This window comes from Cynocephalus volans, chromosome X (genome assembly GCF_027409185.1).
Source record: "Cynocephalus volans isolate mCynVol1 chromosome X, mCynVol1.pri, whole genome shotgun sequence".
NCBI classification, from domain to species: domain Eukaryota; kingdom Metazoa; phylum Chordata; class Mammalia; order Dermoptera; family Cynocephalidae; genus Cynocephalus; species Cynocephalus volans.
Window position 1 is genome coordinate 149,987,767 of NC_084478.1, and position 10,194 is coordinate 149,997,960.

General features: G+C 46.7%; 1 pseudogene; it reads right to left on the minus strand.

The window, feature by feature from the left end:
* Window positions 1-7,986: 7,986 nt before the first annotated feature.
* Window positions 7,987-8,902, minus strand: LOC134368468 (polymerase delta-interacting protein 3-like; annotated as a pseudogene).
* Window positions 8,903-10,194: the final 1,292 nt, after the last annotated feature.

Genomic DNA, 10,194 nt, shown 5'->3' on the forward strand with positions numbered 1-10,194 from the left:
GTCCCAGACATTTCCTAGAGTGACTCCCAATGAGTTACACCCTTGTAGAATTCTCCTCTCCTTGAGGGCAGGCAAATCCTGTGACTTGCTTCTAAACAATAGACTATGACAAAAGCGAAGGAATTTTGCATATGTTATGGAACTCTCTAATCAATCGACTTTCAGGTGGGAGATTATCCTGGGTGAGCCTTTCCTAAACAGACCTCTTCTCTTCTGACCTCTCTCCTCCTCTCCAGCACACCCTTCTCTGGCTTTGAAGAAACAAGTGGCCATAAGTAGTATAGCAGCAAGAACTTGGATTCTGCCAGCAACATGGGGGAGCTTAGAAAAAAGATCCTCCCCACAACTCCACATGAGAAATAAGCCTGGGTGATACCTTGGATGCAGCCTTATGACGCCCTGAGCTGAGGACCCATCTAAACCCTCCCAAGTCCCGATCCACAGAAACTGTGAGATAATACTGTGTGTTGTTTTACAGCCACAACATTTGTGGTAATTTGTTAGTAGCGATAGAAAACTTAAATACTGAATTACACAGATCTTCCAAATGTCTTCACATTTATTATAGAAATAACATCATATTTGTTAATGTCACTATTGATCTCAGAAAAACAACAACAACAACAAAACTACCTATTGGGGACATTTCAAGCACACAGTAGTGGATAAAAGGTTTTTTTCAAAATCCCAATTTTCACTTGAGAGCTTAAATGTTATTACTGACAGCAAATGCTGTCAGTTGCTTTCTTTGAAGTTGAAACCAACAGTCAAACAGAAATAGATTCGATTTTATAATTTAGGTTAAATTTAGATGTTACTCTAGGTATAGGTCAAAGTTTGTACTTGCTGATTTTGCTTGTCCTGTAGCCCACGGTTAATTTTTAAGGAAGACACATTGAGTCAGGAATCACAGGATGTGATTCCTGCCTTTGTGCCCTAAACATAACACCACTGACATATAGGTCACAAGCTGTTTGTCTTAAGATGTTTCATAGACACTCGAAGCAGATCCCACCAGCCTGGCCTTGCTCAAACCAATGAAGCCGAAGATCCCCCACAGGGCCTGCACGAGTGCCTGAGGGGTGACCTAGTGATGTCAGAGGGCCTAGCCTTCCACCTCCTGATCATGCTAAGTTCACCACTGAAGAACCATGGTGAGACTACTGTGCGAGTCCAAGGGACTTTCCACATTCCTGTTTCTTTGTTGTCCACTTCCACCAATCACCTTTCCATTTCCTTGTCATCCATTTCTGCCAATTACCTTTCCCCACAATCTAACTCTCTTCCCACGCACTTTACCTTAAATATACCTCACTCCCAGCCATCGGGAACACAGATTTGAGATTTATTTCTCCCGTTTTTCACTTGTAAACCTTTGTGAGTAAACTTTTTCCTTATTGCAAAACCAGTGCTTCTGTATTTGGCTTTCTGTTGTGTGCAGGCATAGAAACTCCATTCAGTTTGATAATAAAGTGACGGGATCACTTTATCCATTTTTCGAGAAAATGCCCGGAAAATACAGAAGTCTTAATAACCTTAGTTTGCCAATTATTCTTCCAAGAAAAAAAAAATGGTGTTCCATGAAAAAAACTTAGTTCAGCTGGCACCTTAATCACATAAGTGCTTTCTTTTTTTTTTTTTTTTTTTTTTTGAGAAAACTCTCATACTTTGGCTTGCAATACACATGCTTTATGAATACTTTCTACTTTATCATGCACAATATTAAAAATGTACTCAAGGTTTGCAATTTAATAAAACTAATAATATTTGTTGCTTCTTAACTAAAACTAGTTCTTTTTCTTTTTCTTTTTCTTTAAACCGTGGAGGTGTGGTGGTGAAGACTCCAATGACGACTAGTACAGTTTGGGACCAATCTCTTGATTTGTGCTAAAGTGCCAGAGTTTTACCCATCACTGCTTTTTCACCATCAGTGTAAAACAGTGGGAAAGGCAAGTAATATCTTAGGATCACTATGAAAATAGTTTTGACCTTCTCGAATCTCTGGCAGGGTTTTGGGAACCCCCCTTTGAGAATCTCTGTAACAGTGTAATGTTAGAAGGAAATTGACCAAAGATGTCCTCTCCTTTCATGAGGACTTGTTGGTAGCACAGGGCAGGAAGACGGCCAGCTCCTCTCTCTGACCCTGGAATCACTTCACCAATGAAGAGGATGGGGGTCGGTTTCCACAAGACAGGACGAGTCAGCCTCATGGATCCTTCCTCCTCGCTAGGCATGGAGGAGCAGAAAATGACATGGGCTCCTGACAGCCCTCTCCCCTGGAAGCTGCCTTCTGACATTAGAACTTTACGTGCCAGAATTATTCTTTGATAAGGAAATTCTTCTGTCATTGATCCCATTCTGGCCCTCATTTGGGACCAGGACCTTACTTATCCTGTCCCATTTTGGAGGAGTGAGGTCCAACCTGCTGTACCTAGTGTTCCCTGTTTAGGCTCCGTCTTCTTTTCTCAGATCCACTCACAACACCATCTGGGCCCTTTTCACTTCCTGCCTGAATTAAAACAGTGCACAGGGGAATGTTGGACAATGTCCACAGGGGTGCTGACATTTTCTAGGGCTGGGCAATTTTAGAGAGGGAAGGAAGCAATGAGTACAGGGGCAGCCTACTTTCCAGAAAGCTCAGTAATGGCATTTTCTGGCAATTCAGAGTACTGGAAGAAATCAGAAGCAAAGAGTTCAATATAAAGAAATGAGCAACCAAAAGTGACCTTCCTCAGGGAGGACCCAGACCCAGGATGCAGCCATCTGCCCTTAGGGACTGGCAAGTAAAGATAAGCATCTGCCCAACTTTGAGCCATCAGTGTCAACCCAGAAAAGGACCAGCACCAGGCAGTTGCTCCAGATGTATGTGCAGTTTCCTTGACTTGTGTCCCTTTCCCTCTGGTCCTGTCTCAGTGAACTTTCTAAACTTCAAATCTGATTACATCATCACTTCTCGACTCAAAACTTTTCCAGGGCTCCTGCTCACCTTCCTGTCAAGTACCAAATCCTTATCATTGTCCCCAGGGACCTGCCTCACTACTTGGTTTTACCTTCTCATACTTCCTCTAATGAGACTTGGCCCAGGTTGTACCTAGACACCCATGGGATTATTGAATAATTTCATGTATTTTTCCTCCCAAAATGCTCAGCTTTGCAGAAGGATTTCAATTCATCGTCATCAGTCAGTGTCCAGGAGGCATTCAATAAATACTTATTTAATTGGTGATTCTGAAATTTTAATCTCCCACACTGACACCTGAACTACACACCTGTCTTTTATTTCCATGTCAGGAGAAAGAGCCAAACCTCACCACATCCCCCTCACTTCAGATACTAGGGTGGAGAGGAATATAGAAACTCTAAAGGAGCTTTAACTTCCTTCTTAAAACATTGCCCTCAGGTGACAGGTGGAGCCTGGTGACCTCCAGCCAAACAGATGTCTTTCATTCATAACCTACGTCTATAGACACATTAACAATGTTAAGTCACCTTCATTACCGAAGTGATAAGGAATGACTAGCTGCCAGTCCTTTCGGGTGCTACCCTCACCTCACTCTCCATTTCCAGAAGAGGCTGGTTCCTTTCTCTTCAGCCCTGTTCGGACTCCAAGAAACATCTCGCTACAACTTCCACTGCTGTGCCCCAATGTTCCCTCTTTGGGTAGGTCTCCACCAACGCCCGAACTTCAAACACTTTCCATGGGACAGGGCATGCACCAGTCCCTTGTGATGATTTGCCAGCCTCTGAGTGGCTCCTTTCTTCTGTTGTCTGTGATTCCTCACTCTTATGTGGGTCCATGGGAGCCCTGTTAGTGGTGTGGCTGGCCTGGGGGCCACCAAGGCCCTCTTCTCCCCTGCCGGCACCAAGCAACACCATGTGAAGGGCATGGCTGTGGATTTGCCAGCTCTTTCTCCTTGAGCTCACCAGCTCCAGGCAGGATGTAGCTGTGAATCGAAGAGGTAGAAGCGATACTTTTTATCTCTCATTGTGGTTCCTCCTGTGTCGTGAAAGCCATACGTCTCTCCACATCCTTCCTGTTATTTTAATAAACATAGAGACATATAAAATAGTTATGAATAAAAAGATATCAGGGATTTGTTTAAATTGATCAAGTGTGTTAAGGAACTGGGGCAGAGTTGGAAGGGTCATGTAAGGAATAGAGTTATCTGTCTCTTGACAAGAGCTGGAGATGGGAGAAGAATCCATGACGATCTTTATACAAATCTCTCACTACGGTGAAGGCTTGACAAGTTTCAAACAAACACTCCTAATTTCCTTATCCCACATACTCAAAACCTCAAAAAAAACCTCTTAGCCCTTCCCTGGTTATTTGGCCATAAGACGTACTGGGGAATGATAACAGCTTCAGAGTTAGACAAACTCGGGCCATGAGAGTAGCTGGTCTGGAACAGATTACTTCACCTCCCAGGTTCTCAGAGTCCTTTTCCGCACTTGAGAATAACCCCATCAATCTAGCAAAATTGTTGGAAGGATTAGATATATGAGTGCTTTTCAAAAAGTTCACGGAACGATTCTTGTTATGTTTTAGTTCTATTTTCCATGAACACTTTCCGTATTGACACATAATTGATTATACATATTTGTGAGGGACATAGGTGAATATCGATACCTGTGTACAATGTGTGATGATCAAATCAGGATAAATCATTTAAAAAGTCATCATTCTTGGTGGGCATTCATCCATTTCTCGCTTACCCTCTCCCACTCCCCCTTCAACACCCTCCTACCCACAGTGCCGTGCTCTCCTTATGAAAGTGCAGTGTGTTGTTATGATCTTCCCTTCTTTCCTTCCCTCCGTCTTTCTTCCTTTCCATTAATTTATTTTTTTAGCTTCTACTTAAGAGTGACAACATGCACTGTTTTCCTGTCTGTGCCTGGCTTGTTTCATTGAACATAATTTTCTCGAAGCTCATGCATGCTTCCATGAAATTTTTGAAACACTCTTGTGTACGTTGCTCGTTAGTGACAGATATTATAATCCTTGTAATACAGCCTCGACTACTGCCTGGACAGTGGTAGGTGCCCAATATTTGTCGTGTGAGTTAATTCATTATGAACGAAATACTGTCAGATTTTGTACTGAATTCACTCTTTCTTCTCTTTGACTGACATTAATCTGGCTAAGGATTACAACCAAGTTCTCAGTCTAGAGAAAATTCAAGATTATCAATCAGTGTACGAATCTATCACCTCCTCTTACTACTCTCCCCAGAGGATCCCCAGCTCCATGTGTGCTTTTAATGTCTAAACTCATCCCCACTTCCCTTGCCCTTTGTTTCCCCTCCCAACGTCCCTTAAACTAGTTAATCACCAGCACAACAAATCGTGGTGATAAAAGGTGATCATAAAAAGGGCTCTGTCAAAAACAAGGCAGGACAGTAGAAAACACCCAACGAGGACCAGATGACATAACTATAGATTGAAGGCACCGCTTCTTCAAAGAATGGCTGATATGCCTCTTCCTTCACCTCAGCTTCCCCTAGGACAAATGAAAGGATGTGCCCTTACTTATCTCTAGCCACGTTTTTCCAACCTATCCCACTAAACATATATGCCTTCTACAGATATTTATCTTTCAGGGTGAATGCATCTTTGGGAAACAAAGAGGCTTTGTATTCTAGCAAGCATACTCATTAGATCACTGGTCTCTCAAGCATGGCAATCTGAGAAAGGACACGATGCTGTTGCTCATGAATTGTAACAATGTACTGTTTTGGTGGTGTTGTTTACCAGGTTTTAAAGGGTTGCCTTGGGCATCCGGAAGGACACCAGAGAGACTGCAGAAAGGCATTGGTTTTGGTAAAAGGATGGAGGATGGAGAAGAACTGGTGCTCATGAGAAGGGCTGAGATAGGGCTTGTGCCAGGTAAAGACAGGGTATGAGTCTGTGGTGCGCGGGGGGATGAGGTCAATACAGAAGAAGGGGAGCAGCGTGAGTGGGTCACCTCACCTTGCCACTGCCTCTGGACCTGAATAGACAGGCGACCTTCCTCTTCTTCCTTCCTAAGTGTTGGACCAGCCGCATGGAGGTCCAGAACAGGCCAGGACCCCGCTCATCCTAGGGACGTGCTCCAAAATGGGATGTCTGGGCAGGAAGTGGGGCCTTGTGGGGAGCCAGTTGAGAGACGGGGCAGGATTGGATCCCCTCTCACAGGAGCCAAGAACCCTTTAGGCACCCCAGACACTAAAATTTTATTAGGGGCATGGGGACGCTGACTCCCTGAAGGTGACTATGATGAACCCACCTCTAAGGTCCCACCCTTTCCTTGTCAGTTCCTTACATGGAAATACAGACCTGAGAAAGCTGTACACAGCATCTCTGTGCCGCTCACCCCACCAACACTTAGCATCAGGGCCTGATGTCCAGCCCTTATGAATGGAGGAGAAGAGTTCTCCTTCACCTAGTCAGTGAGGGAAGGTGAAAGTCGAGCTTTTCCATTAAACACACACCTCTGCTGGAGATCCAGCAAGGTTAGAAGGGATCTCAGAGTCCAAGTAGCGACAAATCCACCTCCACACCCCAAATGATTTTCAGTGAACTTGATTCAAGAGGAGTGGAATAGATGCCCCAGGACGAAATGACATCCAAGGGATACGAGGCCAACTCTCTTCACTGCATGGTGACGTGTGTGTCATGTCCAGGATCCCATTTCTCTCTCTTGGACCCTCTACACCTTCTGGGATCCTTCAGAATCAACCTAGGAGAATGCTTCATTCGTTTTTTGCCTTCCTTGGGTGCCAATGCTGCCCTGTCCACCCCAAGAAGCCCGAGGCTATCTCCTACATACTGATGCTGGGAGCCAGCCCCACGTCACGTTCAAGAGCATGAACTCAGAATCCAGAGTTCTGTGAGGTCATCCTGATGATTCCTGGCTGTCATCGTTAGTAGGGATTGCTGCAGGCACTGGTCACTGGCTGCGACCTGCACCTCTATACTGTGGTGCAAAACTCTTGTCTCCCAACACCAAAGCTGTGATGTTCGTTATGAAGACACATGTGCATAGAGTGAGGTGGAAAGACGATCGCACCACCAAATGTCAACATGAGATGCCTGCGAGTGAATGGGAAAGTCTTACCGAACGTCACATGGATGGAGGCAGGTCCGGTTAAGAGAGCTGGATCTCTTATTTGTCACAATCCAACCACTTCTCTGCACACCCTTTACCCCCTTGCGTACTTCTGAAGGGCACTGTTCTTTAGGCATCAGGTGGCACCTCTTGTAGATACCCAGGAACTATGTACTATGTTCTCAGGCTAATCTAGAATATTCAAAGAGGAAGCATCTTGAGCCAATTAAGTGAGAATCCATTGATCCCTCTCCCTTCCCCAACTCTGGGATACATGCCTTTTTGAAACAGCTGATAACTGAATCCCATCCACAATGTAAATACCATTTTAATTTCCTCCTCTTGCATTCCAAAAGATTTCCACGGTATGCTGCTTAGCCTATGCTAGTCTCTTCCCGCATCACAAAAGGGGGAACCACTGATTTGAGTATCACGTATGCCTTGGACACACGGATTCATCATTAGTCGTGTGTTTGTGACCATCTGTGTGTGTGTAATGAAAATGGGGTTTTTGACGTTACTGTGATTTTCTGAATCCCAAATCGCATTGAATGAGCTTGCGAGAACATGACACGGATAGAAAGATGTGTACAGGAGATGGCACCTTACAGATGCTCACACTGAAGAGGATGGTGTACGTGCTTCCAATCCACTACCTACGGATCCCTGTGCATGGGCGAGCACGTACTGTGTTACACTATACTTGCTAACATGGGAGCATAGTTGGATATATTGCCTAGTTAATGCCCATTCTCCTACGTCATTTCCGTGAATCTTGTTACGCCAAAATTTTCCTGAGATTTCCCAACTCTCATGGAATTTCTGACATTTCAGACCTTGCAGTACCGCCCGGCCTTGGCAGCGGGCGGCTTTCCAGGGCCTCTGTCATCACCCAGGGCTCACTGTCCCAATGGGTGGCTCATGAAGGGAGCAGGGGAACTCCTCTTCCAGCTGATCTTCCCCAGGGCTTCGGCCAGCTGGCGGGGATTCTGGGGCACTGTGCTCTGCTGCCTGTAGGATTTCAACATCTCTCTGCCATCCCTCACTTGCCCTTTGATCCGCAACCAGGCGGCTTCCTCCAAAAGCTTCTCCCGGGCATCCTGGGCACCTGGTGGGAGCCGGGCGTCCGAGACGCCAATCTTCTCCCGGGTGGCATCAGATCTCTGCTAGGAGGTGGCTGCACGCGTTGCCTGGCTGAGAAACCTCGGCTGGGTCCCAACTTGAGATCGCACTCTTCCAACTCCTGTTCTGGCCTTGAGCCTTCCCTTCGCAGCCACCCAGCGTTCCCGGAAGAGCTCGCCCAGGGAGGTGTGTGCCGTCTTTCACCTCCCACCCCGCCCAGAGCAGCTTAGACTCTGCCGTACCCTGAAGTCCGTTCATTTCTTGGCTACTACCCAGAAAGTTGTCCATTTCAACTTATTTTCCAACTGTTCCCATAGATCCCCTCGATTTTCTGTTTTCATGCTTCAAATGACCAGCTGAAGGCTCTGGAGATCAGTGAATAAACGTGCTCAGCTGTATTAGGCTGGCTTCCCCACAGAAAGGGAAACAGAAGCAACGGTGTATATGTGTCTGCGTGTGTGCACGTGTGTGCATGTATGATATGTAATATTACATGACCTATATGTTTAAGTAGTGTTATTTAATACATATGAAATAAATAACGTATATATGTTTTAGGTGATTTATTTTAAGGAAGTAACACACGCATTCTGGGGGAGGGTATGAATCCATGAGGATCTGTATACAAAACGCTAACTCCTGTGAAGCCTTGACAACTTTCAAACAAACACTCCTAATTTCCTTATCCCACATTCCCAAACCCTCAAAAAACCTCTTAGCCCTTCCCTGGTTACTTGGCCATAAGACGTACTGGGGAATGAGTCCGGCTTCGGAGTTAGACAAACTCGGGCCCAGGCAGTAGGTGGTCTGGAGCAGATGACTTCACCTCACAGGTTCTCAGAGCTTCCTTCTTCGGTCTGCCAGACGGAGAGAGTAACGCGTCCTAATGGCAGGGAACCCGGAGGGGGCAGGGGACCCAGAAGGAGCTGCCTCCCCTTCCACACCTGGCTTCGAGGCCCCCTCTCCAGGGTCCTCAGCATTCCTTGAGAGGGCAGAGCACGTGGAGCGAGAAGCCAGGGTCTTTGGCCAGGTGTCCTGTGCCTCTGCGTTCAGAGCTATGGGCACAGTGTGGATGAGACCTAGTGGCCAGGGTGGGGCCACCTGTCCATCATTAGCGCATGCACCCTCCTCCAGGCCTGTGGGACGCCGGGATGTAACCGTGGAGGCTTGTGCCTTTGCCTTGCCCTCTTTCTCACCCTTGTGTCCCGACAGTGTCGGGAAATCGTGGCATGCGCCGGACCTCCGTGATGCCTTTATTGGCCTTTCTGCTGGAGCAGGGGCACAGGTCGTGTGCACCGGTGATTTGTCACCGCACAGGGCATCCTCACTCTCTGCACCAACTGGCAGTGATCCTGAGGCTTCTCTCTTCCCGGCACTCCTCCGAACGACCCCTTTGCGTTTGCCATACTTTTTACGAGGGGGTCTACTTGCCGGCTGTTGAGCTACCTTCTGGGAGGGCGTACTGGTCTCCTGGTCATCTGGTATTCTTCCTCGGCCCAGTTTTCTTCTCTCATCCAGCTTCTCCAGTTCCACTTTCAGGACTCTTCTGCACCCCCTTTCCTCTCCCGCTGTGGCATTGAACTTCCACTGCGCCCCTGCCGAAGAGCCCATGCCTTCCATTTCAGACTTCGTCAGGGCCATTATGTCTGTGCTTTTCACCTGGGAGCTTGTACTGGTCTGCTGGTCATCTGCTTTTCTTCCTCGGCCCAGTTTTCTTCTCTCATCCAGCTTCTGCAGTACCACTTTCAGGACTCTTCTGCACCCCCTTTCCTCTCCCGCTGTGGCATTGAACTTCCACTGTGCCCCTGCTGAAGAGCCCATGCCTTCCATTTCAGACTTCGTCAGGGCCGTTACGTCTGTGCTTTTCACTTTAATCGTTTCATCTCCTGAGAGGTGATGAAGAGGGGCAGAGGTTTCTGGCTGTCCTTCCCACTGCGGACTCAGGTCTTCCCTCAAAACCCCTGCTCTAAAACGCCTCCTTTGAC